Source organism: Symphalangus syndactylus, chromosome 17 (assembly GCF_028878055.3).
Source record: "Symphalangus syndactylus isolate Jambi chromosome 17, NHGRI_mSymSyn1-v2.1_pri, whole genome shotgun sequence".
NCBI lineage: Eukaryota > Metazoa > Chordata > Mammalia > Primates > Hylobatidae > Symphalangus > Symphalangus syndactylus.
The window spans coordinates 94,379,509-94,407,153 of NC_072439.2; the positions used below are offsets into that span (position 1 = coordinate 94,379,509).

The window sequence follows — 27,645 nt, forward strand, 5'->3', positions numbered from 1 at the left end:
AGAGGGTTATTAAAGTATTGAATCTCAGATAATGTGCATGCTCATCAAAACTATATACTATATATGACCTCCTCTAACAAAGTTGTTTACTCAAAAATGTATTGTTCTGGACTAGAGATAAATGAAGTCAGTATAACCAAGTTCTGTTTATGTAGCTGTGCAAGTTTGCCCTTTCCTAGCCTCAGTCTTTTATCACAAAATACAGGAATTACACCAGGTTCTAAGTCCCTTCTAAACACCAATATCATATAATACTAAAGATAAGAATAGCAATGGCTGTATACACAACGACAATAATAAAAATATTCACTGAGTGTTCATATGTGTCAGACATTATCCTGAGGGCATAGAAGCCATAAAAGTGAGTAAACGTAGACTTCAATTCCACTGAACCTTACTTACTGACAGTAGGAAGAAGACAAAGTACAAAGATTGAATGAATAGTTAAATATTAATCCAAATTCATTCGTTGAGCAGAAATGATGAATTTTAATATTCCTGTCAGCTTTATAATTTACCTTTGGTTCTCTGGAGATGTGAAACAGTTAGATACTTGCCAATGATGGTCAAATAGCAACAGATCTTCCCCCAACAGGTGAGATCACCTCCATTTTTCGAAGAGAAACCACAAAATACCAGTGAGAAGACCTTAGTCGTCAATACACCTCAGGCTTTCAGAGTGCTTATCACATTGTTCAATTCCATTTTCAGTATTAGTCCCTTTGAACCTTTCAGAAAAGTTCTTTATGTTAATGCTTTAAAGAGAGTTATGTGTCATGAAAGAGTTGTCTTCCCTCTTTCTGTCTAAAGATATGGATGATAACTTTGTCTTAGCCACTAAAAACCTGCCATCAGTGTTTCCCAATAAATCCTTATAACCCATTTGCTGCTTTCGGTTTTGTTTTTCCTTCTCATTTCTTGTTTCTAGTCCTCACCTGTCTCCAAATACCAGCCATGTCTTTTTCCTGGCTTCAAGTTTTACATCTCTCAGAGGAGGGTTTGGGCAACACATCATCCATGCCATTTGCAACTCTTTCATTTTGTTATACCTTAGTGTTTTCTGCAACAAGGACATCTCTTTAAACTTATCTACTCTTCCCTTTCCTACACAATTTCAAGTCATAGAAAAGGAATGAGTCAGTGGTAATCATGGCTTTCAAAAAGCTATACCTGATGAAACATTAGCACCACTGCTAGGTGTGAAAAATTCCAAGTAATAACTATTCGGTTATGGTGGGGTGCAATATATCCATGCCTACATACTTATTTGTAGCTTATAAAAGAAGAGCACGATGATCTAGGACACATTACAAATATTCCATAATTTCTAAAGGCAAATCAATCAAAATCAACACATCTGTTCCTCTTTAGCCACATTGGCAGAAAGTCACCACTCTAACAAAATAAGCCATCACCTGCAGTACTTGGAAAGAGGTGCATTTCTCAATGTATCCTGAGCTTGACCTCCCATTCCAATTAATTTTGTATAGTCAACTCTAACGAAATATTAGATCACTCAGTAAGTATTCAGAAGTAGTGCAGAGACATGCAAAAGCCCTGATGTAAGGCTTGATGCAAGATCTTGATGTAAGTTCTCTCTCCAGCACTCTCTGAGCTTCTAGTTCCTCATCTTTAGGAGGAAGGCTTGAGAGACAATGTCACATGTTTAAGTTATTTCATCATACCTAATCTTTTCATTGTAATCATTTCATTGTATCCTTCTCTTAAGGGATATTAACAGATGAAAACTGCAATCACCCTTGCTGAATCCCTCCCATCACCTCTAACACAAGATAAAACCCAAATCTCTCCTTTCTAAGTGGAAAGAAAAACTACAGTACTTTTCATAAAATCACTTCAGATGCCTGAGAGTGGTAATTAGCACATTTCCTCAGCTCTCTCTTTTTCAGGTTAAGCGATGTCAATTCTCTTAACCTGCCATTAAAGGGCTCATTTTATATACGTACTCTCTCTATTTTTACGAGCTTCTTCTAAACTTCAGTCCAAAAATGGACACGATGCTTTAACAATATCCAAATAATATAAGATATAAACAAAGATCACATTCATGAAACCAGAAAATTGTGCTTTTTTAAAAAAATTAAATGGTAGCCACAGTTATTGAAATTTAAGATCCACTATATTTAATGTGTTCAAATAAAGTAAAATTAGAATTTGCTTAGCAATAAAACAAAAATCCAAATAAAGTCCTGTCACATCATGGTAAAAAGATACGTTTCATTTTTAAAGATTTGTCACTGAAAATGAGGCAAAGATGGAAGCAATAACTCTGACCACCATATCTCCTTGTTTTATGTTTAACTACTTACCATGTTTGAGCAGATACATTATTAAAGGCATCTGAGGCCACAAAAGAGTCAAACTTCCTTGAAATGTTAGTATTGTACAATATGAAAACCAAAAATAAAATTCTAAGCCCCCCAACAACTTATAGAACCCCTCTTGGCTAAAAGCATTCCAAAATAAACCTGAAACTCTAGTTTAGGCCATGATGGGAAGAGGGAGGTCGGACGTGCCTCATTATGCATTGCTCCTTTGGAATTCAGGCACAACTGACCAGCATTAATATTTAAACAGAGATCTTAAGATTGGCAAAACAGACTCTTTGTAGCAATAAAATTCCAACATGACTGGTAGCAGGCCCTGAAAGAAACTGAAGTATTTTACTCCAAAATATATTTATTTGACATATTTTGAACTGGCCCTGTAAAGCTGTCTCTTGTAAGGAAATCAACATTATGTAGAGAATCCTCGTCCATTTCCCGATCTTTTCCCTGGTCCAGGAGATAATTCACTAAGAGGAGTCTGGCCCTTTTTTAAGTCTGATAAAAGCTCAGAAGCCTGGTACCTAGAGGTTTCATTTGCACGATAAAACCCCTTGGTCTCCATGACCCTTTATCTTAACCCAGACACACATCTTGCTATTGATTCCAGGTGTTCAGATAATAACTGTTTCAAGCAATTGTCAATCAGAAAATCTTTGAATCTACCTATGACCTGGTAGCCCTGCCCCTTTGAGTTGTCCTGCCTTTCCAGACGGAACCGATATACATCTTACATGTATTGACTGATGACATGTCTCCCTAAAACGTATAAAACCAAGCCGTAGCCCGACCACTCTGGGCACAGGTTCTTGGTGTCTCCTCTGGCTATGTCATGGGTTATGGTGCTCATATTTGGCTCAGAATAAATCTCATCAAATATTTTACAGAGTGAAACTCTTTTCATCAACAAGCAGTAGTAACTTGAAACACAACATTAATTATTTTTCAAAGAATTCACGTAAAAATATTGTGCTGACAGAAAAACAGCAAGAGAATTTTAGGCACCTCCCATATCAAATGAAGTTCTACTTGCTGAGATCTTTACTCTGACTGTGGTATAGTGGCAAGAAAACTGGTCTCAGAGACCATAATTATAGTCTTGATTTTGTGATTGAGCAAGACACGTCTTTTATGAAAATAATTTTATTTTATGAAAAAAGGCATATTCATTATCTGTAAAGTTAGATTATTTTTAAAATTATATATTTAAAGTATACAACAAGATGTTTTGATGTATAAATAGTGAAATGATTACTACAGTCAAGCCAATTACCATTTCCATCATCTCATCACTTTTTTGTAAGAGCACCTAAAATCTGCTCTTAGCAAATTCCCAGTATATAATACAATACAGCGTTATTAACAATAGCCCTCATTCTGTACATTAGATCTTCAAACTTATTCATCCGACATAACTAAAACTTTTTACCCTCCCTCCCTTAGCAACTCCCTCCACAACTCTAATAACCTGGTAACCACCATTCTACTGTCCATTTCTATGTATTTGACTTTTTAAAAAATAATCCACGTATAAGTGAGATCATGCAATACTTTCCTTTCTGTGTCTGGCTTATTTCCCTTAACGGGATGATCTCCAAGTTCATCCATGTTGTCACAAATGTCAGGCTCTCCTTTCTTAAAGGCTGAATCGTAGTTTATTATATACATACCACAGTTTCTTCATCCATTTATCTTTCTATGGACACTTAGGTTGTTTCCATATCTTGGCTTTTGTGGATAATTCTAAAGTTAGGTAATGGAACTAAGGTTTCTCCTAGCTTTTTGATCACAAATGAATGTACTATAAGTATTAGAGAAATTCACCTTGAAAATATACATAGAACTAAATACTTACATTGTGTAAGTTGAAAACTTTCTTATAGCCTTCTTATTTAAAAAGAGAATGACTAATAGGGTAATATTCATGCCCAAGTGTAAAAAGGCCAGTCCAAGGCCAGGCACAGTGGATCATGCCTGTAATCCCAGCACTTTGGGAGAATGAGGCAGGTAGATTGCTTGAGTCCAGGAGTTTAAGACCAGCCTGGGCAACATGGCGAAACCCTAGCTTTGCAAAAATACAAAAATTAGCTGCGTATGGCGGCATGCACCTGTGGTCCTAGCTACTCAGGAGGCTGAGGTGGCAGGATCACTTGAACCCAGGAGGAGGAGATTGCAGTGAGCTGAGATTGTACCACTGCACTCCAGCCTGGGCAAGGGAAACAGGGCAAGACTCTGTTAAAAAACAAAAAAAAAAAAACAAAAAAAAAACAAAAAAAGTAGTCTAAGTCATTTTAGGCAAAATTTTCAGCAATTTGAAAGAGTTGATTACATATAACTATCCATCTTAATTATTTAAATAACAATATACATTGTTAGCATTTTCTCCACATTGCTCAGGCTTTGAGAGTTGCAGGAGATTCCAAACTGATTTCCAAAAGATGGTATTTTGTTCTATACCTGACAAAGTCTGTTTAATACTTAAATAAAATGGTACATAAGAAACACTTATAATCTATAAAGCATTTTAAATATGCTGTTTTTATATTCCCTCTATCTTTTCAGCAAAATTAATCCCTTATCCTATAATCTTGGAATTGGGTTTTATCTTCCTTATGCAGGCATACCTTACAGATATAGTGGGTTGGGTTCCAGGCAACCACAATAAAGTGAATATTGCAATAAAGCCAGTGACACAAATTTTTTGGCTACTAGTGCATAGAAAAGTTATATTTACATGATACTGTAGTCTATTAAGTGTATAAGAGCATTATGTCTAAAAAATAATGTACACACCTTAATTTGAAAATACATCATTGCTAAAACATTGCTAACAATCATCTGAGCCTTCAGTGATTCGTAATCTTTTTGCTAGTGAAGAATCTGGCCTTGATGTTCATGGCTGCTGATTGATCCTGATGGTAGTTGCTGAAGATTGGGATGGCTTTGGCAATTCCTCAAAATGAGACAGCACTCAGGTTTGTCACATCGATTGACTCTCCTTTTCACAAAAGTTTTTTTATAGAATGTGATACTGTTTGATAGCATTTTACCCACAGCAGAACTTCTTTCAAAACTGGAGTAAATCCTCTCAAACCTTGTGATATGGTTTGGTTCTGTGTCCCCACCCAAATCTCATCTGTAATTTTAATCCCCATAATCTTCACATGTCAAGGGAGAAACCTAGTGGGAGGTGACTGGATTGTGGGGGCAGTTTTTCCTCCATGCTGTTCTCATGAGTGAGAGAGTTCTCAGGAGATCTGATGGTTTTATAAGTGTTTTACAGTTCCTCCTACAGGACTGCATGACTGTGCCCAGCTAATTTTTAAAAAATTTTTTGTAGAGACAAGGTCTCACTGTGTTGCCCAGGCTGGTCTCAAACTCCTGGACTGAAGCAATCCTCTTGTCTTTGCCTCCCAAAGCACTGGGATTATAGACATAAGCCAAAGTCTTGAAACCTTCAAAGTTATTCATGAGGATTGAAATCAACTCCTTCCAAACTACTGTTAATGTTGATATTTTGGCCTAATCTTATGAATCATAAATATTCTTAATATCATCTCAAATGATGACTCCTTTCCAGAAGATGTTCAGTTTACTTTGCCCAGATCTATCAGAGGAATCATTATCTATTTCATAAGCAAATAAGCCTTATGAAATATATTTCTTAAATAATAAGACTTGAAAGTCAAAATTACTCTTTGATCCATAGCTAGAGGATGGCTGTTGATCATTCATGGATCATAACTGTTTGATCCATGGCTGCAGAATGGCTGTTGTGTTAGCAGGCATAAAAACAACATTAATCTCTTTGTATTTCTCCATGAGAAGTCTTGGATGACCAGGTGCATTGTAAATGTGCAGTAATATTTTAAAAGAAATCTTTCTTTTTCTGGGCAGTAGGTCTCAACAGTGGGCTTAAAATATTCAGTAAGCCATCCTTTAAACAAATGGCCTTTCATCAAGGATTTGTTGTTCCATTTATAGAACACAGGCAGAGTATATTTAACATAATTCTCAAGGGCCCTAGTATTTTCAGAATGGTGAATGAGCATTGGCTTCCATTTAAAGTCACCAGCTGCATTAGCCCTTAACAAAAAAAGTGAGCCTGTCCTTTGAAGCTTTGAAGCCAGACATTGACTTCTTTCTCACTATGAAAGTTGTAGTTGGTATTTTCTTCAACAGAAGACTATAAAGTCTCCATTGAAAATCTGCTGTTTAGTGTAGCCACCTTTGTCAATTATCTCAGCTAGATATTTTTGGATAACTTGCTGCAACTTCTACATTAGCACTTGCAGCTTTTCCTTATGCGTTATGTTACAGAGATGGCTTCTTTCCTTAAACCTCATGAACCACCCTCTGCTAGTTTCTAACTTTTATTGTGCAGCTTCCTCATCTCTCTCAGCCTTCACAGGATTGAAGAGAGAGCATTGCTCTGTATTAGGCTTTGGCTTAAGGAAATGTTGTGACTGATTTGATCTTCTATCCAGATCACTACAACTTTCTCATCAGCAATAAGGCTGTTTCGTTTCTTTATCCTTCCTGTGTTCACTGGAGTAGCACTTTCAATTTCCTTCAATAACCTTTCCTTTACATATACCACTTGGCTAACTGTTTAGGGCAAGTGGCCCTGTTTTCAGTGTATTTCAGCCTTCAATATGCCTTCCTCACTAAGTTTAATCATTACTAGCTTTTGATTTTAAGTGAGAGACATGTGACTCTTCCTTTCACTTGAACATTTAAATGGCCATGGTAGGGTGACTAACTGGCTTAATTTTAATATCTTTGTGTCTCAGGAAATAGGCCTGAGAAGAGGAAGAAAGATGGGGAACAGCCAGTCAGTCAGAACACACACAAGAATTAACAGGTGAAATTCTGTTTGAGAAGTCAATTATGTCTACAACACTGGAAACAGATTTTGGTGTGATATATTCTCTAGTAACTTTAAATTTGTTTCTCTTCCTTCAGCAGTCAGAACACATACAACATTTACGGATTAAGTTGTTGTCTTATGTGGGCATGGCTTGTGGCACTCCCAAAACAATTACAATAATAGCATCAAATATTACAGATCACCATGAAAGTTATAATAATAGAATAACTTAAAAGACTGTAAGAATTACCAAAATGTGACACAAAGACCTGAAGTGAGCATGTGCTGTTAGAAAAATGGTGCCAATAGACTTGCTCAACTCAGGGTTTCCACAGAGCTTCAATATGCGATGCATGCGACATCTGCAAAGTACAATGACACGAGGCATCCCTGTATAATTTTTAAGCCATGTTGCTTTCTACACTAGATCAACCATGTCTTATAATAGGAATTATCTTAACTACAGTGATTAGCATAGTGCCTGATTCTTTACAATTATTCATTTTTTGGTTAAATGAAGGAAAACAAACAAATTTAAAGTAACTAGAGAATATATCACAACAAAATGTGCTTTAGGTGCTGTAGACACAATTGGTTTCTCATACAGAATTTCATCTGTTAATCCTTAGCCTCCCTTTAAATACACACATTCCTCCCAAATACAATACAAACATGTAGTGAATAGGAGACTTCATTAGTTCCTTTTCAGTGGTAAAAAGATGAAGTTTTGGCATTTTCTTTAAAATAATTCCTTGAAATTATATATTCAAAATATGTATATTATTTGGGCCCACTATTGGTAAGACTTATGATTTAATAATCTAAACTCAATGATATCCTTAAATAAATAATAATCTCATAATTTAAACTCTAATAATCACATGTTTTTATAAACTGGAAAAAAGCCTCTGGATCATCTTTTCTTTCGCCCACCTCATATTACCAATGATGTAACAGAAGCACATGAGGTGAAGCCACTTTGCCAAGGTCACATCAAGTCACCGACTGACTGCCGAACAGCACCCGGATGAATTCCAGATCACCCGACTCCCAGCCCAGTGCCATTTCTTTCCTTTCTGTCCTCTCCAATTTATTCATCTAGAACTAACTGACCAAGCAGAAACAATTGAGAGTAGTCAGGCCTCTATTAATAACAACTTGCTTGTCATATAGTACAATATCGTTTACAAAGCACTTCCCAAATACTTTCTCTCCTTGAATCCCTGCCTCAAGAACCCCAGATGCAAGATCTTTACCTCCGCTTACAACACACTAAGGCCTAGAAAGATAAAATGAAATGTCCAAGGTCACAGAGCTAAACTTGAACCCTGACCTTTTTACAACACATCTAGTTTTCTGTACGTAAATCCACAGCAATTTTTGTTATAGAGATAGAATCAAAGAAAAAGAATTATTCACTCTAACCCTATTAAGCCAAGATTCTAAGGGGACTTCCCCGGTAAATTCGTGAAGTGTTTATTAATATAGAAGATGATTTCAAAAGAATGTTAATACTAACCAGATGAATAACCCATGCAAAAGTAACAGATGAATTGTTGAGGAAAAGGACAAGACAGTCACCGAAATGAATGTCCAGAAAATGGATTCACACATCAAGGACAAGAAAGGCCTTCATTACTCATTTATTTCAGTTTCCGCTTTTGAGTTGAGGAAACTAAAACACCTCTAACCTCAGGCCTCAAGAAGCAGAAATCCCAGGTTTTCTTCAACAACAAAGGTTGTAATAGTTGTAGCTCCAGAAATGCCACTCTGAACTGATGCAGAAGACTCTTTGTCAGGACTCACAAAAGGTCCTGAGAAGTGCAATCTCAGTCACTAATGCCAGGGGTGTAACTAATGACAAGGTTGTACTTAGAATGCAAGGAGGTGTTCAGAGCTGGCTTCATGGGAGCTGACCAAGAATGGCACACCCAGCCTTTGTCAAGAAGGAAGAGAACCAGAAGACAGGTCACAACACAGATACACAAATAACGATAAAGAATCATGCTGTTCCCCATTGTTCAAGAATGAGAACAATAGCTGGGTGCGGTGGCTCATGCCTGTAATCCCAGCACTTTGGGAGGCTGAGGCAAATGAATCACGAGGTCAGGAGATTGAGACCATCCTGGCCAACATGGTGAAACCCTGTCTCTACTAAAAAATACAAAAATTAGCTGGGTGTGGTGGCAGGCGCCTGTAATCCCAGCCGAGTACTCGGGAGGCTGAGGCAGGAGAATCGCTTGAACTTGGGAGGCGGAGATTGCAATGAGCCAAGATTGTGCCACTGCACTCCAGCCTGGCAACAGAGCAAGACTCCGTCTCAAAAAAAAAAAAAAATAAAAAGAATGAGAACAACAGAGAATGTTTTCTTTTTCTTTCTCATTTTTAGAAACAGCACAGGAATTTCTTCCACCAAGGTGGAGGAGAAAGTTTTTATGCCAAGCCAGATTTCCCAGGGATGAGGATTGATGATTCTCTTCCATGGACAACAGGAAGTTCAGTCATATGGAATAGCATCTATTATTATTATTAATTATTATTATTATTTTGAGACAGAGTCTTGCTCTGTCACCCAGGCTGGAGTACAGTGGCGTGATCTCGGCTCACTGCAAGCTCCGCCTCCCGGGTTCATGCCATTTTCCTGCCTCAGCCTCCCAAGTAGCTGGGACTACAGGCACCTGCCACCACGCCCGGCTAATTTTTTGTATTTTTAGTAGAGACGGGGTTTCACCGTGTTAGCCAGGATGGTCTCGATCTCCTGACCTCGTGATCCACTCACCTCGGCCTCCCAAAGTGCTGGAATTACAGGTGTGAGCCGCCGCGCCCGGCCAATAGGATCCATTATTTAGAGGGCTCTAACAGCCTAGGGTGAGAGATGAAAGGCGTTTCAAAAGTGAAAGAAGGAAATCTTGAAGCGTGTGTGTTACATGTACATCATCCCTGAGACTTTAGCTACTTTATGCCTCGGATATAATGAAAAGTGCTATAAAAATTAAATAAACAAAGATTTTATGTTAATATATTGAGGACTTTATAGTATTCACTCAATTTGCCTTCTATTGTATACTTAACGTGCCAAGTCACTGAAATTACAAAGCAGAATGACATAGTCCCTATAGAATTAACTCAATTTACCTTCTATTGTATGCTTAACACGTGCCAGGTCACTGAAATTACAAAGAAGAAGACATAGCCCTTGCCTTCATGAAATTCACAGCCTAGAAAACAAGCTAGGACCCAAGGAACTGTAGTATAGCATAGAAAGAAATCAACACTACAGGAGAGATTTGAAGGAGCAGGGAAAGAAGGACTTCTTACCAGAAGACGATCAAGCAAAAGCTTTATTGAGAAAATTACAATCTAAGCATTTGTGGAAATAAAAAGTTAATATGCTTTGGGAAGATATTATAATATCACTTTCAAGTATTGTGGTTTGAATGAGTAATGTAATTATTGTTAATATTGTATTTTTAGTTAATATATATTACTGATAAAGAACTGACTATTGAACAATATATTTTTATAGTTCTTAGCTTCCCCATAATATACCATTTGCTAATCATTGAGTCATGAAACCATATATTTAACAGAATATATTACATTCTTAAGCGTTCACTGAAGACAACATTGTCTGCCTGTCCAAAATGTTTAAATTCTATGTTTACACATCTGTTATGTGCTTTCAAGGTAATGTAGACACAGAAATGTCTCAAAGATAGATTGCAAAATGACATACCGAAGCTTCATCCGGGCAACTGTCCCCTGAATTTGCTGGCTGATCTGAAGTTCAATCAATACTAACCTGTACAAATAAAAAGAGCCCTGTTCTTCAAGTTTAAGAATGGTAGGCCTGCTTTCAAAAGAAGCAATGAGAACTCCAAGCCATTCTCTCTTTATGGCATTACATGAAAGCGTTTGGAGTCCTGTATCTGTACCCAAAGTACAGCTCCTTCATTTAAGTTACTATTTTGAAAGAACTTCTTAGAGGTTTTTAAAATCAGTACGTCCAGATCTCTGAGACTCAGAGCTACTGATTAAAATTTCAGTCATATCAAAAAATAATTGGGCTTTTCAGTGGGGGCTCGATATAATTTAGGGGAAAGTATATTACTATGAGACTCAAGAAACCTAAGTTTCAGTCTTGACTTCACCAGGATTGAGCCAGTTTTTCCAGATAAAATGAAGAAGCTGAAAATCACTTCCAGATTCTCTCCTGACCGAGTGAAGACTCTATTATGGTGCTGGGAAATTATTAAGTTTTCCAGTTACAAATTGGCCAGGGCATTGTTCTGGAAAATTATTGCTTGAATAGTGAGAGTTAAGACACATTTCCAATCATGAGTTTTGAAGGCAGACTTCATCACTCCCACCCCCTAGAGCCTCTAGCACTCGTTAATATCTTTATGATGGCATTCACCATATTGCATCTTGAACACTGGCGTCTGTCTTCTGTGATAGCATGGAAGGTTCATGAGGTCAGTCTCTTATTCATTATCATGTTTTGCCAACTCATGGCAATATGCATGCCTCAGGCTATGTGTCCAATGTATGCTTGAAAAGTGGAAGAACAGATGAATGGGAATGTCAAAGGTAACTTTAAAAACCTGTCTGGAGATGACCTTGGTAATTTTCTTAAGCCAGTAATTTTTTAAAGCTATTTGCATGGTGTTTTTTCAAGGGAAGAATACCTTAATGACCCTTATGTCTGACAGCCTACGGTATATTGGATAAACTGAGGGAGCTGGCCAGGGCACTGCTGAGAACTCCCCAAAATGCTACATCAAGCACTTCTGAGTTGAGAGCATCTTTCCATGGGGTTATTTAGTATTTTTGGATGTAAAGAGACTTCCAAGTAAGGGTAAAATATTGAACACTAGCTTTTACTTTCATTCCTACTTGAAACATAATTAAAAGTACAATAAATGGATGCATGCGTGTTTATATGTTTTGCATAATTCTTTAGAGATGGAACAAAAGAGAGAGAAGAAAACAACAACAACAAAATTTTAGAACTGGAAAACCAGCTGGTGAAGATATATTTTTTTGAGATCTGAGAAAGCTGAGTCCTAAGTCAGCAGTGGAGAAAGCCAACAGGCAACCTAACTTGGATTGCACAATCTTCAAAAGTTTAGACAGCGGTAGCACCAGGTTTGTCTAGAAGTGAGGTGAAGAAGAAAAGGGTAAATTATGCAACAATGGTGGAAAGGTTGTTTTTAGGACGGTATTATAACCTCAAATCCTCTCCCAAACATCAAGCATCTAGCCAACTGCTCTCCCCAATCCCAGGAGAAGGCTAGATATTTATTCTTTGTAGTGGATAGAGCAGAAACTCTCTGCATAGTGGACAGAGTGAATACCACACTGAAAATCAGGAGATTAAGTGAACATTTATACAGATTGCCAAAACCCACAGGACCCTCACAGCCAGGTCTTTCCCATTCAGGCAGGAGAATGGAAGAGTCTTCTTTGAGGAATCTTGGAAACGTAAGAGGTAAGACCTAAAGATATGGACCTCAGGAGTTCCGTAGTGAAAGCCCACCAACATCACTCTACAACTAAGATCATTGACAACAAGCCCCACCCATGAACACAGAGCTTCCACTCCCCTTTTTAGTCCTATACACCCACTTTTAAATATAAACAGGTAACCAAATATAAAAACATCTTCAGGAAATCTCTAACATGAAAGATAGAAATGAAAACAAATAAAAAGCTTACTGGAAACAGAGGTTATGGAGGGAGATGAAAACTTCTTTAAAAATGTAAATCGTAAATATTCTCAGCAAAGTATTAGAAAATATCACATCTGTGAAATAAGACAGCATAATATAAAACTGAACAATTAAAGAAAACCGACGAATGGGCCTCTTAGAAATTAAAGATCTGATACCAGAAATTAAAGAAGACATCCAAGAAAAAGACTAAAAGATAAACTTGAGCCCGTAATCTAGAAAATAGAGAAAAGACAAAAGAGGTAGAGAACAGGAAATAAAACATATGAAAAATAGAAACCTATGAAAAATAATCCAAAATATAAACAATTCCAGAATACCAGAACAAAACAACAATAACAAAAAAAAAGAGAGTAGGAGATCATTAAGAAAATATTTTCAAAAACTAAGTTATTTTCAATTTTCTAGAGCTTAAAGAATTGAAGAAAAACTTTCTAGAATTAAAGAAGAGTTTCCACAGTAAATACACAGCATAATGAGTGAAAATGAAACTATAAGAAGGCAAATTACTATCAATTTTCAAAACACTGAGAAAAAAGAATAGACACTAAAAGTTTTCAGAGAAAAAAATATCAAGCATGTACAAAAAATAAGAAATCAGAATGTTAGAATGACATCAGAGCAGAACAACGAAACTGGCAGAAAAAAAGATGTAATGGTGTAATTTAAGTTCTGAAGAAAAATTATTTTAAATCTAGAATTCTATACCTAATCACATGATTGTTCAAATAGGAGGAAAAACGAAGATATTTTCCGATATGAAAAGGCTCAGAAATTTTACTGTGTATCCTAGAATGTATTCCACCAAAATAAGAGAGTGAACTAAGAAAGAATAATACAGAGGATGCAGGAGAACAAGAGATCCAAGGAAAGACCTGCAAAAATTTTCTAGGGTGATGGAAAAAGAGATGCCGGGACCAAAGCAATGCACAGAAAAAGTGTGCACATAGCACCCAGTCATCAGGTTCTGAGGGATCTTACTTCACGATGAAATTGATAGAATATCTGTGCATCTGAGTGTCTTGAGATGCGATTCAGATAACTGGCAGGGACTTGGAGTTAAATATAGTACAAAGTATGTAGAAAGCTGGGCACATAAAAACAAGACAGTTATCAACCACAGGAAAAAAAAAAAAAAAAAATCTTATGACAAAAGGAGGAGTAATCATAGTTTAATTTGTCTTAGTCATGAAAGTATTTACATAATCATAATCATGCAACTACTGAAAAATAACAATGTTAACAGCCTTGGAAAGATGGTGAGATGGAAAGGAGGCATGTTGTGGTAAGAATGTGATAAAGGGAGAGACCTGAAAGCTATTTCCTTGGTGGGACGCTGAGAAATTAAGAGGTAGTAAGAAGAGAATATTGTTTAGCATATGAAGGTAAATATCAACAAGAGTCGAAAGTGATTGTAGAGGAAAAAATGGGAGAGAAGACAAGAAAGTAGTATATTTCACAATATACTTTCTATAACTGTGACAAAAATAGCAAGTAAAAACAGAAAAAGAAAGAAGAAATCACCTCAAATTTTATGCATGAGAGATTGTTTTTATACTGCTTTTGCTCTAAAAGCATTTCTGATGGAATTGAGTATCACAGGAGATTGCAGTGTGTTCCCCAACATCCTCCCATCTTTACTAAGACACGATTCACTGGGGTCAGTTGAGATTAAAAGAGGTTGCTCAGAGACAAGACAAGGGTGTCGTTGCCATCTGTCTAACTGCGCCTTATGGTTATTAGATGAAAATCATCTGCTGACCTTCATCTTCAAAATCTTGTTCATAAATCTTTTACCAATCAAAAGGTGCTTTCTAGACTTCAGCCATTGATCACGATGATGCAGTTTGGTATGATGTGTCTTCCTGGAGCAGTTGTAAGTGTTTGATTCAAAAGTAAAATCTTTGTGGAGCTGCCATACTTTACAGCACTACAATGAGCTACAACTAAAGGCACACATTGGAAGTGTGGCGCTTGAATTTCATTTAAACAATTAAGCAAACTCGAATCCATCAGACTCAGCAAAACCCCATGGCGATGATTTTGTACCAGAGCAGTTCTGAGATACTTAAAATAATAATATCTACATTTTATTGAATGCCAGGCAGTGTGGTAAATATTTATATTATCTTATTTAATAGTCAAAACAACTTTATAAATAGCTACTATTATTATCTCCATTATATAGACAAGGAAATCCAGGATTATGGAGATTAGGACCCTTGCCCAATGTCTTTGGCTAGGAATTAGGAAGACAAAAATCAAGACCAGAATTGGATTCAGAAACAGTTCTTTTAGAACTCTGTCTTCTCTAAAGAAGGGTCATAATAATATCAAAAATATGCCATTGAAAGAGTGATGGGTGAGTTTGGAGACAAACATATTTCTGATGTGAGTCTTCACATATTTAAGCATAGGCGAGTTTGAGAAAATTCATATAACACAGTTGCAAAATGCATGTATATTAGTACTTGTGTAGTTTTTACTGTTATAATTCTGAGCCTTAATAATTTATAGATCTTAAGGAAATAATTTTTAAGCCTGACACTTTTCAAAAGGTTATTTTCAAAAGGACCTTTACCCTAGAATACTAGTCTATAAGTTTCAACACTAGAATTTTAGAGTGTTAAGAGCCAAAAGTGAACAGAAATGAAACTCATTGTTCCATTAAGCAAGAGAAGTGTGTTAGCAGCAGAGACTGGCAAAAATCAGAGTGAAATACTGGGTCACAGTATTTCTTCTGGCCCTGACAGTGTGCTTGTACGTATGCCTTGCTTTGCACAGTAGATGTGTGCTTGAAAAGCTAGTGAATAATTAAAGCTTTGTAAGTAGAATTGTATTCGAGAAGACCTAGGAATCTAATTTTTTAAAGATGATTACAGTAGTCAATGTTTTTGAAATGTAAATGAAATCATCACCTACATTACATAATTTGTAACAGGCTTCCACGATTTGCTTCCAACCTTTCTTCCTTTCTTATATGATTCATCATCTACTGTGTCCTGTCCCAACCCTACATGGTTCATGAGGAAAGAGTGTCAGTACTATATTCAGCACCTAAAACAGTGTCCAGCACAATAAATGGACACTGGATGGATGAACTAAGCAATCCATTAATCTTTTCCTAGCTACTCTATGTATATCAATGTCTCTCTACCTTTGCATATAATATTTCATCAGCCTAGAATGATTTTCCAATGTTTTCATTTTATCCCTTCTGCAAGAGTGAGTTCAAATGCCAACTCCTTCGTAGATGTGGAATTCCTCTCTATATTCCCAAAACATTACATTTAGATATTTAGTGTAATAGGGGATAGTTTAAACCTTATCTTAGTCCTTGGTCCCTAGCCTATAACACCTAGCCAGAGCAATCCACCCAGACAATATGATGGTAAACTTAATCTAAATGTTCACATGCATTGCCAGCTGTCAGTTCTTCCTAGGTTTCTCTTTATGCGTATCTTCAAAAGCTAATTTGTGAGGTGTTCTTGAGGTCAGTAACTGCGTGGTTTTTCATGTCTAGCCCCAGGAACAAGCAATGTGCATGGCACAGACAAATGGATACGTCCAAGCATGGATCCTTGTATTAATTAATTAACCAGTGTGGTTGTGGGTAATGCTGGGCTAATTGTCTATATGTGATATCACTGACTCTTTTAAGCTATGGAATTCCCTTATGAGAATGCTATCCCTGATCCCTTATTCTGATATTTCTGAATAACCAGCAAAATACACATCTATTTCCAGATTGAATTCCCAAGTGCAAGAGAATCTTAGACTAGATTGTCTACACCAGGGTTTCTCAAAGATCTAGACTAGCAGCATCAACACCTTCTGGGAACTTGTAGAAAAGTAAACTCAAAAGCCCGGGCTCACCCTGGGTTCACTGAATCAGAAACCCTGGGGGCGGGGCCCAGTGATCTGTGTTTTGGTACACACTTAAGTTGGAAAACTGGTCAGAAAGTTGTCCTTACTCTTCTGACATAAACAATGCAATGTTTCCTGGACCCAACCAATGACGTCAACATCCCTGTTAAAATAGTCAGGTTCTTTCTTCTGAAGAAATTAGATTTCACTGTAAGCCAGATAATGGGAACAAAATAGTAAAACTAGGATTTAAAAAATCAGTATAGGAATCAATTGATGTCACTGCCATTCAGTTTTTATTGCATAATTTAAAACGAGTATATCTTAACTACGTTGTCTTAAACTGCATACCACAGCTGCATGGCATTCTATGGTCCCAAACAGATAAAAATGAGTGAAATAAAACTAGGCAAGATGAAGAGGAATCTTAAGGATTTTATGGAAAGAATCCAGCCCCATATAGAAGCAGAGGAAGTAGTAAGCCTAAGGGTCAAATGCTAACAACAAGGATAACAACAGTAGCAGCTGTAATTATTGAGTACTAATTTTAAGTTTGGTTCTTTATATATATTTTCCTCTTTTGTCTCATTAACCTAGAAAGAGGGTCATTTTACAAATTAGGAAGCAAGGATACAGAAATATATCTTACGCAAGTTACAGAGACTAAAAGGTTGTTGGTTGTGTGTTTGATTTCAAGTCTTATGATCTGTCTACCACACCACTGAGCTGCCCAGGTAAGCAGCTCAATGTGAGGGTTAGAAAAAGAAGCTGCAACCTGATGCTTGATTAAGCCCCTAGGGGTGGAAGCCAACTTAAGGCACATAAGAGCAGTGTGTTCTTTCTTGAACCCACCTGGTAACAGGCAGGAAGGCCCAGTGATTCCTCAAGTCTGTATCTCATTGGCCCAGGGCTTGAGTGAGACTAAGCTTGCAGAGATTGGGTATTCTGAAGGTTAATAAAATCTGTACATACACAGTGGGACAAGTTTTTCAGTAACAAAGGAAGGTTGATTGGCTTATAAGACTACACTAAAGTAAGCCTTAGGTGTTAAGTAGTGGTTAAGCTCACAGACTCTGAAACCAGTCTACAACTTACTAGCTGTGTGACCTGGGCAAATTACTTAACATCTCTATGCCTGAATTTTCTCATCCCTAAAATAGGGATGACAATAGTGCCTGCCTCATTGGGTTTTATGAGGCTTAAGTGAGTGAATATATGTAAAGTACAGTGCCTAAACATAGTAAAAGCTGCATAAGCATTATTTCAAAAGACTCAGTTCTCTTTCCAAATGTCCTTTCAATGTTTGACATGAATAAAGCATGAAAGCATGAAGAATAAAGAGCTTTTTTAAGTTTAGCTGGATCTGTTTAAGTTTATAGCTGAGCCCAACACCTATTACAATTTTTTTTCCCATAAAGCATAGAAAAAAATCTGCTTTATGGGAGAAAAAACTGTAATAAAATATTTGAAAAAGGATAAAAGTCCACTCATAATTCAATCATCATTATCCAAATATTGTCACTTTTTGCATAATACAATCTACTATTTGTCAATGACCAAATTTTACATTATTATAATTAGTGCATATATCCACATGTACCATTTTTATAATCACCATTATGTCATAAACACCTCTGATTATAACTCATGTTCATAAACATGTTAATGGCTGTTAGATTTTCCCTTTCTTTTATTCTTCGCATAATCAAGAAATTCAGTTTATTAACCATGAAACCCTTAGACCTTGGATAGCTTTCATCTGGTAGTAGAAAATGCTTCTTCTATCTAAAATGATCAGTAGCCAATCAAACATTGGAAGACATAGTTATTGGTTTGTAAATTGTTTGAAGGCAATGAAGGATTGAGTGCAATTGTTTTTTAGTAATATATTACTAATGATTGAGAACTAAAGAAAATCAAACTTCCTATCAATAATGTCAGTAAAACACTCAGCCCCTAAACTGTTTGTCATTATTCTGTTAGTCTTTCTTTCTTTTTTTTTTTTTTTTTTTAGCAAGAAGGTGCTGGTTAGGGCTGGCAGATTGAAGAAAACCATATCCACCAAATCAACTTCACATATGACTGTTGTATAAATAAACTCATCTTAATTGTAAAGAGGACACATACGAGGGTGAAGAAAAGACGTTATAAAAACATAATGTACAATCTGCTAAGCAAAAATGCCATCAAGTTCGCCAAAAGAGATAGGAGAGAACAAGCAGCTGATCATAAATCTTTAAACAGAATGTATCCACTGTAGTTCCTATATACACCCTTCACAAATGCTGGTTCTTTAAATCCCAGAAGTGAAAAGAATCTTGCCTCTAATCCACTCTTGTTTTGCAGATGGAGAACAAGGCCAGAGAAGAAAGCCACCAGCTCAAACTGAAGATGGGGTGGGAATTAGGATTCAAATCCAGGTCTCTGGATTCCCAAGACAGGGTCTTTTCCACAGGGTCACTGCAGCCATCCATCAATTTAGACATATACCTGTGACCTATGTGGTCACAATCATGCCATATACAAACTTTAGCCAAGTAGCAGTTTTTTCCTCTTAGTGCTTTCTCACTCAGAATCAAATTAATTGCTCAATAAAGTTATAAATCCAACAACTTCAGTTGCACAATTCACAGCATTAAAAAGCTAGCTCAAATCCAAACTGAGTCCTTAAAATTTGATATGGTAATTATGAGCATCCTGTTTATTTTCTATAGAAGTTAAGCCTAAAGAGGATCAAGAAAGAATACAAACAAGCTTAAAATAACAATTTCCTTGTAACAAGAAAATACAAATCAATAATGGGCAAACCGAGTTAAAAAAAAAAAAAAAAGAAAGAGAGAGGTTTAGTACATTGAGGTTCATCCGTGGAATAAATAGAGGAACCAGAACCTGATCCCAGATCTTCTAGCATTTAATAGATTAGATTAGAATAATCTAAGTAGTCTGTTAGATTAATACATTAGAATATTAGTTCTATGTCATCGGGACATGCACCATGTGTATTTTATGCCTCAGTCTATCACCAGAGTATACAATGTCATAATCCCACCAGTGTGCATACTACAGTTAGAAAAGCTCAGCCTTAGAACAGCTAACAAATAGCAGATTCTAAGGAAATACGGCTTTTTGAATCAATCAACCAATGGTCTTATTTTAAAAGACTGGAACTGATTGGTCTGTGCTATTGCTTTAGTTATTTCCCTCACGTTTATGTTACTGTTATTGAGGATCTTGCAATATTTGCATAATCGTTTGTTTTTTATGCTGATGCCAATGAAAGCCCATAGTAAAAAAGAACTCATTTCATCTCATGTTAAATTATTTGTAGGCTTGCAAATAAAGAGTGATTTACGTGGAAACCTTTATCTTGATACATAGCAAATATTTCTCTTTTAAATCCCAGAAGAAAGAAAGAAGTAAACCAAATTCAATTTTAAATAGTGCTAGAAATGTCGAAAATATTTTGAAATGAAGGAAAAGGCTTTAGATAAAATGTGTAAATAGTCTAATTTTAAATTTTCCAGATTTAAACAACTAGAATGATCATATAATAAATCTTATATAATAGTCTTGTTTGTAGAGTAACCCCAATGTATTATAATATGTGAAAGAGACTAAGGGCCAAAAAAAAAAAAAAAAAGGAAAGAAAGAAAAACAACCCAACACATTTTGAAGCAGGAAGCATATCTAGATTTTTCAGTTTCCAAGTATCTGAAAAGAAATTTCCCAAATTACCTGTGTTGAGGTTTGTTCAATCTGTTACAGTGCTATCAGTACTGGAGGATTCGAGGAAAACCTGATTGTTTTCACGTGGGTGATAATTGTAGCAGTGAATGAGATAGGGAGAGATTGGCATTGCTGCCTCTTCCTGCCTGCTTGTTAAAGGAATCTTTGGTGCATTTAGTTATCTTCTGAACGGCCTCTGAAAGTTTCTGGATTCTTTTTCTGCAGTCTAGTCCCTTTGGGCTGCTTCTCAGGCTAATGGCCAATCCACAAACAAAAAAGAAACAAAAACCTAACCACAGAATGGCAGCTTCCCTTTACTTCTTTCACGTAGTTTAAAGTCACATTTTCAATTATGTGTGCTTTTTCAATCATTAGTAATGGGGCTTGTTTCAGGTAAAAAGCCAGGCAGAGTATGCGCTAAAGAAAAAAGAAAAGATCTGTGAAGGGGCAACAGGTGTCCTTTGGGGGGACTTCTGCCTAGGTGCCATCAGCGGCATTGCAGCAGTTAAATACCACGGCCTCCCTGGGTGGGAGTCTCACATTCCAAAGACAAAGAGACAGGGACTATTTCAAAAAGTAACTGGAGAGATGAGAAAGCTAAAATTAGAACTATTGACATAGATCCTAAAAAAATCCTACCATGCTCTGCATGCAAGGATACTAATAAGGAGATGAGGAAGAAGATGCTGGGGAAAATGGCATGTCATCTTAGCCTCAAACTCTTGCCATCTATTTTGCATATCTATTTTCAATCCCAAGTCTGTAGGACAGAAATGAAATCTCTCTTCTACACACAACTCTCTTAACACTAAAGAGGGTGATAATAAAAGAGAAGGCCCAGGCAGTAGGAGTCCTATAGTGCTCTTGACAAAGAACACATGTATGTGTTATAGTTTCCTAGTAACCATCTTGGAACTTATCTGTGGATTCATAATTAGGGACATACATCATCACCTGAGTGCTTCTTAAATATCTGAGTTGCAGGTATTACAGGATGTCCAGTGGTTCTGAGAGGTACCCCTGATTGAGACCATTGTTAGTGGCCAGAATTTACACAGTTTATGTTTTAAACCCATCCAAGGTGTAATACTTGACTCAATAAATCTCCATCCCCAAACCCATAAGATGTTATATAACTGCCTCAAAAGTAAGTCCTAGCAAAATAGAGACAAATTCAGGTGTTGGAGAAGTTACTATTAAAACTGTAGAATAAGCACAAAAGAAATCCCTTTTGGTAAATTGAAGTTTTTGTGGGAGTTAATGAAGATGATTTATCGAGTGTCTATGCAGTATACTTGCTGCTAAAACTACAAAAATGGCAGAGGAGCAATTTCTACCATCCAGGATCTCGCAGTCTAGTGTAAAGAGAGACACAGCTAAAAATGATGAAAGTCAGATTATAATTCTAAAGTGTTCTAAATACTTTATTAGCATGAGTTTTATTTCATAATCATGATATTATGGTATGGCACTTGAGATGGGTATAAGAATTCTTATTTTGCAGAGAAACAGAGGTAAGATGAGTTGCCTAAGTCATTTAGTCTTTATGATCCTTTGTTTTGTTATCTATAAAATAAAGTTAAAATGCCCAATCACAGGGTTTTAAGGGAGATTTTATACATTAAAAGCTTTTTGAAAAAGTACAAAGTGTTTCACGAACGTTATTTATGGGTGTAAATATGTGACAAATCAGGAAACCCAATATTAACAGATGCAATAAACCATTCTTGGTCACTCAGTAGCACAAAACACCATACCTAACAAGGTTGGTATTTCAAAAACTTAAAAGCATAAAAGAAAAAGGATAAGGGAATGGCAAGTAGCTTGACCTCCCCCAGACCTATTACTGAGGCTAACAAACCTCATAATAACCTAAGGCAAGAAACAGGTTAGGCAGGTAGCTAGTTAGGCGGAATAGCTTTTATAGTAGATACATAGCTTGAGTTTAAATGTCCTCCCACACAATAATTTTGTTTAAATAAACCAAAGGGGAAAGAAAAGGCAGGAATTATTGCTGTGGAATGTTAAGTGCCTCTTTGGAGCTCATTAATCACTGTAAGACTTTATATTCTAGCCTCCCAGATAACCTACCAGAACTCTGAAAGATGAATGGAGAAGACACACAAAATGTTAGAAATCAACAGCTCTTGATCCTGTTCATATATCCCTACATTGTAAGCTTTTAGAGGGCAAGTCAATAAACTATTTATACATCTGTCCCCCGCATTTAATAATGTGCCTGGAACAATGTGGCAACTCAGTATTTTAAATTAAATGAACTGGACCCCCTTTAATATTTAAGAATCTTGAGACCCAAAGAGGAAAAGATTTGTCCAAATTTACACCATGAGAGGTGGAGTAAGAAACTGTATTTCCTACGCTCAGTGACTACACATCATGATTTTACTGAATTATATTTTACTTATCTCACTATACTGGCTCAGTCTTTCATTATTGTTGTTGTTATTGTTTAACCACAAAATAGCTCTTCTTAAAATCACTTTCCAGTTCTGATATACTAATGACTGCATAGACATTTCCTTTCTCCACTGCAGAGAAATGACTGTTCTATCTATACCTTAAGTGTGTTGGTTCATGGCCCTGACTGAACTCTGATGGCTGGTATGAAATCTAGAACAGAGAATTGAATCTTCCTTGGGAATACATGTGCAGGTCTCTCTTGAGAGAGTGGGTCAAGTTACTCCCTTCCATGTTCTGGAATCACACTGATGTTTCTGGGAGCCCTCCTGGTAGCTAAGTTTCCCACACTTCTCCCAACTTACAATCTTCTGGATCCATGAAGTTGGCCTAAAAAACTAATTAAGGCTATCCAACGCATACAACCTGAGTCCCTACTACGCAAACTAAAATATTCTACCTGAGATAGACACCTAGGTGGTTGCTGGAATGTTAAAGGCTCAGATTTTGCCCACGAGAAGGTTAATATATTAGTGAAGATAGAAGAGTGAAATTGTCAAGTTCAGAGATTGCATCTTAGTTTTCTTTCACATTCTCAGAAATAGGCACATTGGGTACATATCAGATGCTCAATAAATATTTGTTTAAATAAAAAGCACAAAAATTACAATGTTGATTGTAAGAAATGCAGTATGTGAGGGACAAACAAGTACTTAGGTCATAGGAATCTCAAAAAGGTTGAACAGAGAGGTATGACAATAGAAAACGATAAAGCTATATTCACTCTGTTTAGAAGTGCCTTGATTTAAGTAGTCAAATATCATCACATCGCCATGAGTTAACAGCAGACTTTGTCAGGAGCTTAAAATGACTATAGAGAATAAATATTTAAGGATAATTGGGGGTTGAAGGTAAGTGATTGGAAGATGAGCAGCAAGGGTATTTAAAAGTAAGTTTGTTTTCTGATCTAACTGTGAGGCACTCAGTTTCTTTTTCATTTCATTTTTGTTGTTTCCAAAAACAACCAGAAGACCTAGAACATGATCACATATCCATGAGCCTTCATATTGATTAGACGGATAATATCAAATCTTCCTTACTGAGGTGCCTGGAGTGGTGTCATTCATTCTCAGGTACAATCAGTTCCCTGAGATCTACACCAGTGCTTCTTAAATGTTAAGGTGCATAGAAATGACCATTAGATTTTGCTGAAATCCAGATTCGATTTGGTAGATCTGGAGTAGGGACTGAGATTCTGCATTTCTAACAAGTTCCCAGGTGATGCAAATGCTGCTGGTCTGTGGACCACCAGTAGTAATGCCCTACATCAGTGGTTAACTCTGGCCATCCATTAGCATCACCTGGGAGCCATTTAAAAATACTTATGCCCAGATCCCACCCCAGAACCAATTAAACCCACATTATTAGGGGTATGGCCTAAGTATCTTTACATTTGAAAAGCTCTACAGGTGTTTCTATAGGTAATATGCCAGCTTGAGGCTGGAAATCTACCTAGACAAAGAAAAATGTGATATAGGTGGGGGTTAGTGGGAGGTGAGAGTGTGTGTGTGTGTGTGAGAGAGAGAGGAAAGGGGAGGGGAGAATAGGGGAGAAAGGAGGGAAGAGGAAAGGAGGGCAGGGGAGGAGAGGAGAGGAGAGATAGAAAAGGAGAGGAGAAAAGAGGGGAGGGGGGAGAGGAAGGGAGGGGAGGAGAGGAAGGGAGGGAGGGGGAAGGAAGAAAGGGAGGAAGGGAAAAGGGAGGGAGGGAAGAGGGAAGGAAGGAAGGAAGGAAGGAAGGAAGGAAGGAAGGAGGAAAGGAAGGAAAAAGCCTGTTTCCTCACTCTAAATCATGCTTCTCAAACATTAATGTGCATACAAATTACCTAGGTAATTTGTTAAAATTCTAATTCTGACTCAATAGACCTGGAGTAAATATGGAGATTCTGCAGTTCTAAAAAATTTGTCTGCAAACCACATTTTGACTATCAAGAGTCTAAATCAGTGGTTTCCAAACACTGCTGTACGTAGGGACCTCTAAAGGAAACATATATGCTTTTTTCTTCCACCCCAACATTCTAATTTCATTGGTATGGGGTGCCCTCCCTGGATGAGTATGTTCAGAAAGTATGTCAGGTGATTCCAGTGTGCAGCAAACTTTGTGAACCACTCGTCTAAATACTAAACATTTTAACTCATTTAAGAATCTCAAGCCCTTAAGATATGCAAGGCACAAATTCCGTCAGAGCTGCTCGGACTGTGTACCAACCCAAATCTTTGAGACAATGTTAAATACATGGTGCACAAAAATCGCTGAAATTAGATCATGAATTGAACCTCAGGTCAATTGATTTATTTTCCTCTCTTCTTTACCCTGTATGACAGGGAGTGATGCAAAGTTGTAAATAAGGAAGCAAAAATAAATTGATCTTATTTGTAAATAGCTGAAGTTCAACCTTCTGGACACTGGACAAATGCTCTAAGAAAGGTTGTCAAATGCTGGAGGTAATGTGAAGGTTGTCAAGTGTTGGCGATGGGATTCAAGATTAAATGGGCCATTAGATCGGGGTATGGGATAGAGAACTCTTGAACCCTCAACTGAGTCATGCAATATGACTCTACCTTTAAAGAGTTTCTAATAGAACAGTATTATATACACATACATTTGAGAATGTCTTCCTAGAATTAGATTTGAATCTGTTAGGGGAAGAAGTTTGTACACGGCAGCCTAAAACGTGAAAGATGCACCAATTAGAGTATTGCACCAATACACATTTCTCTTAATACACTCTTTTTAGCTGGAATAAAAATTTCAAGTTAGCTACCATCGTTAGCTGTGCCATTTGCATCAAATGTGAGAAAGTGAGGCCAATGTGTAAGTAATTAGCCATTCTTAATCTGATTGCCAAGCAGCTAACACAGCTTCATTAAGAAAGTCCAGGAACTAACATGCATAAAGACTTTCACCATATTTTTTTTCAGAGGCAATTATGGGAACTCTGCAAAATGACCACAATGTTGGCCTACAGCAAAAGTCTTCATTCCCTTTGGATCAGTGCTGTGATTCACTATATCATTGCTGTCTGGATTGACACAGAACTTCTGAACTGATTCTTTTCGGATATGTTTCTGAGATTCTTTCTCCTTTCTGAACTCAAAAGACTGAAAGAACGGCTAGAACTCTACTGTTTGCAATCTGATCATTAAACCACCTGGAACACTAAGTGACACGTAGCATGTTTTATGGGCAATGAGGGAAAATAAAAGATTACTGCCGAGAGATATAGCCTCTTTTTATGATTGAACAGGAATTAGTATATACATTGGAGGCAAAACTGTTACCAAGAACCTTTGTCAAATAACTAAATTTAGTGACCAAATACCAGGTGTCATCTAAGCAAGAAAAACTGTTTCATAGTAAAATGATACTCTTTTTCTGTTGTTAACCTTATGTCCCAGAAATACTTAGTCAACTAGAATATTACAAACCTTTATGTGTTAAGGACTGGCTTTTTATTTTAAAATGGAGTATAATAGAGTTAATAATATATGCCTCAAGTATATTTATAGACATGGATTCTCTCATATGTGTACATCATTGTCAGACATGGAGATGCCCATCAATGTATCCTAAGAATAATCTGCCTCAACTGAAAATTGCCAGCTAGTCTTAATCCATGTTGATTCAGCTCTTTTTATACTATAAATGCTTGCCTAGGTTCAAATACTTTAAATCTACCAATTAAATACTTAAAATATTCTATTGAACATAGAACTGCTATCATTCAACACTCCAGTTTCATTAATCAGCCCAGAAATAGGTAACTCACCACCATTCCCTGATCCTAAGTACATTACCACAGTGACTGACATTCCTGGTTTAAAAATAAAATCTTGTTTCAAATATAGCTTCCCGAGTTCTGGGTAATGAATATAGTTTCATAAAAGTTGACATCATTTCTTCTGATTTCGCCAGAATTAAATACATCCAGTGTGCCTCTTGGATATCTGACCACCATATCACTCAAGCCTCTCACCACCTGGTGGGCGTTTTAAGGAGAAGGAGAAACAGACCTGCATAGATGGGGTTAAATCCAAAAGATATCTAATCTTGTGATTAGAATAGTCGTTGTGTTTATGTGTGTTCGATATGCCATTCAGAAGTTGATTTTTACAGTTCATTTATCAGTTGGTATGCATACATTATGCCGATTTGCTTATGAGGAGAACATTAATATGTACATGTCCAGAACTAGTAAATGCCTTATGCTTGGAAGCCAAGCAGTACTCCCATACACTGTTCTTCTTAGAGGTCAGTTCTAACGCATGCTGTTCCAAATAGACCCAATTTCTCTGCTGATATGTATTCAAAATGCAGTAGGATGTGGTCATACACACCCAGAAATACCATCTTCATGAGGTGGGGGTGGTGAAATTCAAACATTTTTTTTTTTTTAGCAATGCATTATTGGATATCAGATACAAACGTGCCTGTCAGCAATTCTAAAGCAAATGAAATAGATTTATTTGAGTCCATCCATTATACAGAAAAGATATTGCTTTACCAACACATACCTCCTCCTCCTCCATTTTGGGGGGACTCCCCCCACCTCCCCCCAAAAAACTCATCACACTTCACTACGCAACTGATGGAGTATTAAACACTGTCTTCCAAGCTGTGGGAGTTAAA

General features: G+C 36.8%; 1 protein-coding gene across 1 annotated transcript in view; it reads right to left on the reverse strand.

Annotated features, from left to right (window-relative positions):
• Nucleotides 1-27,645, reverse strand: part of FGF12 (fibroblast growth factor 12) — a 603,658-nt gene that overhangs the window by 575,380 nt on the left and 633 nt on the right. The gene's annotated exons all lie outside the window — the stretch shown is intronic.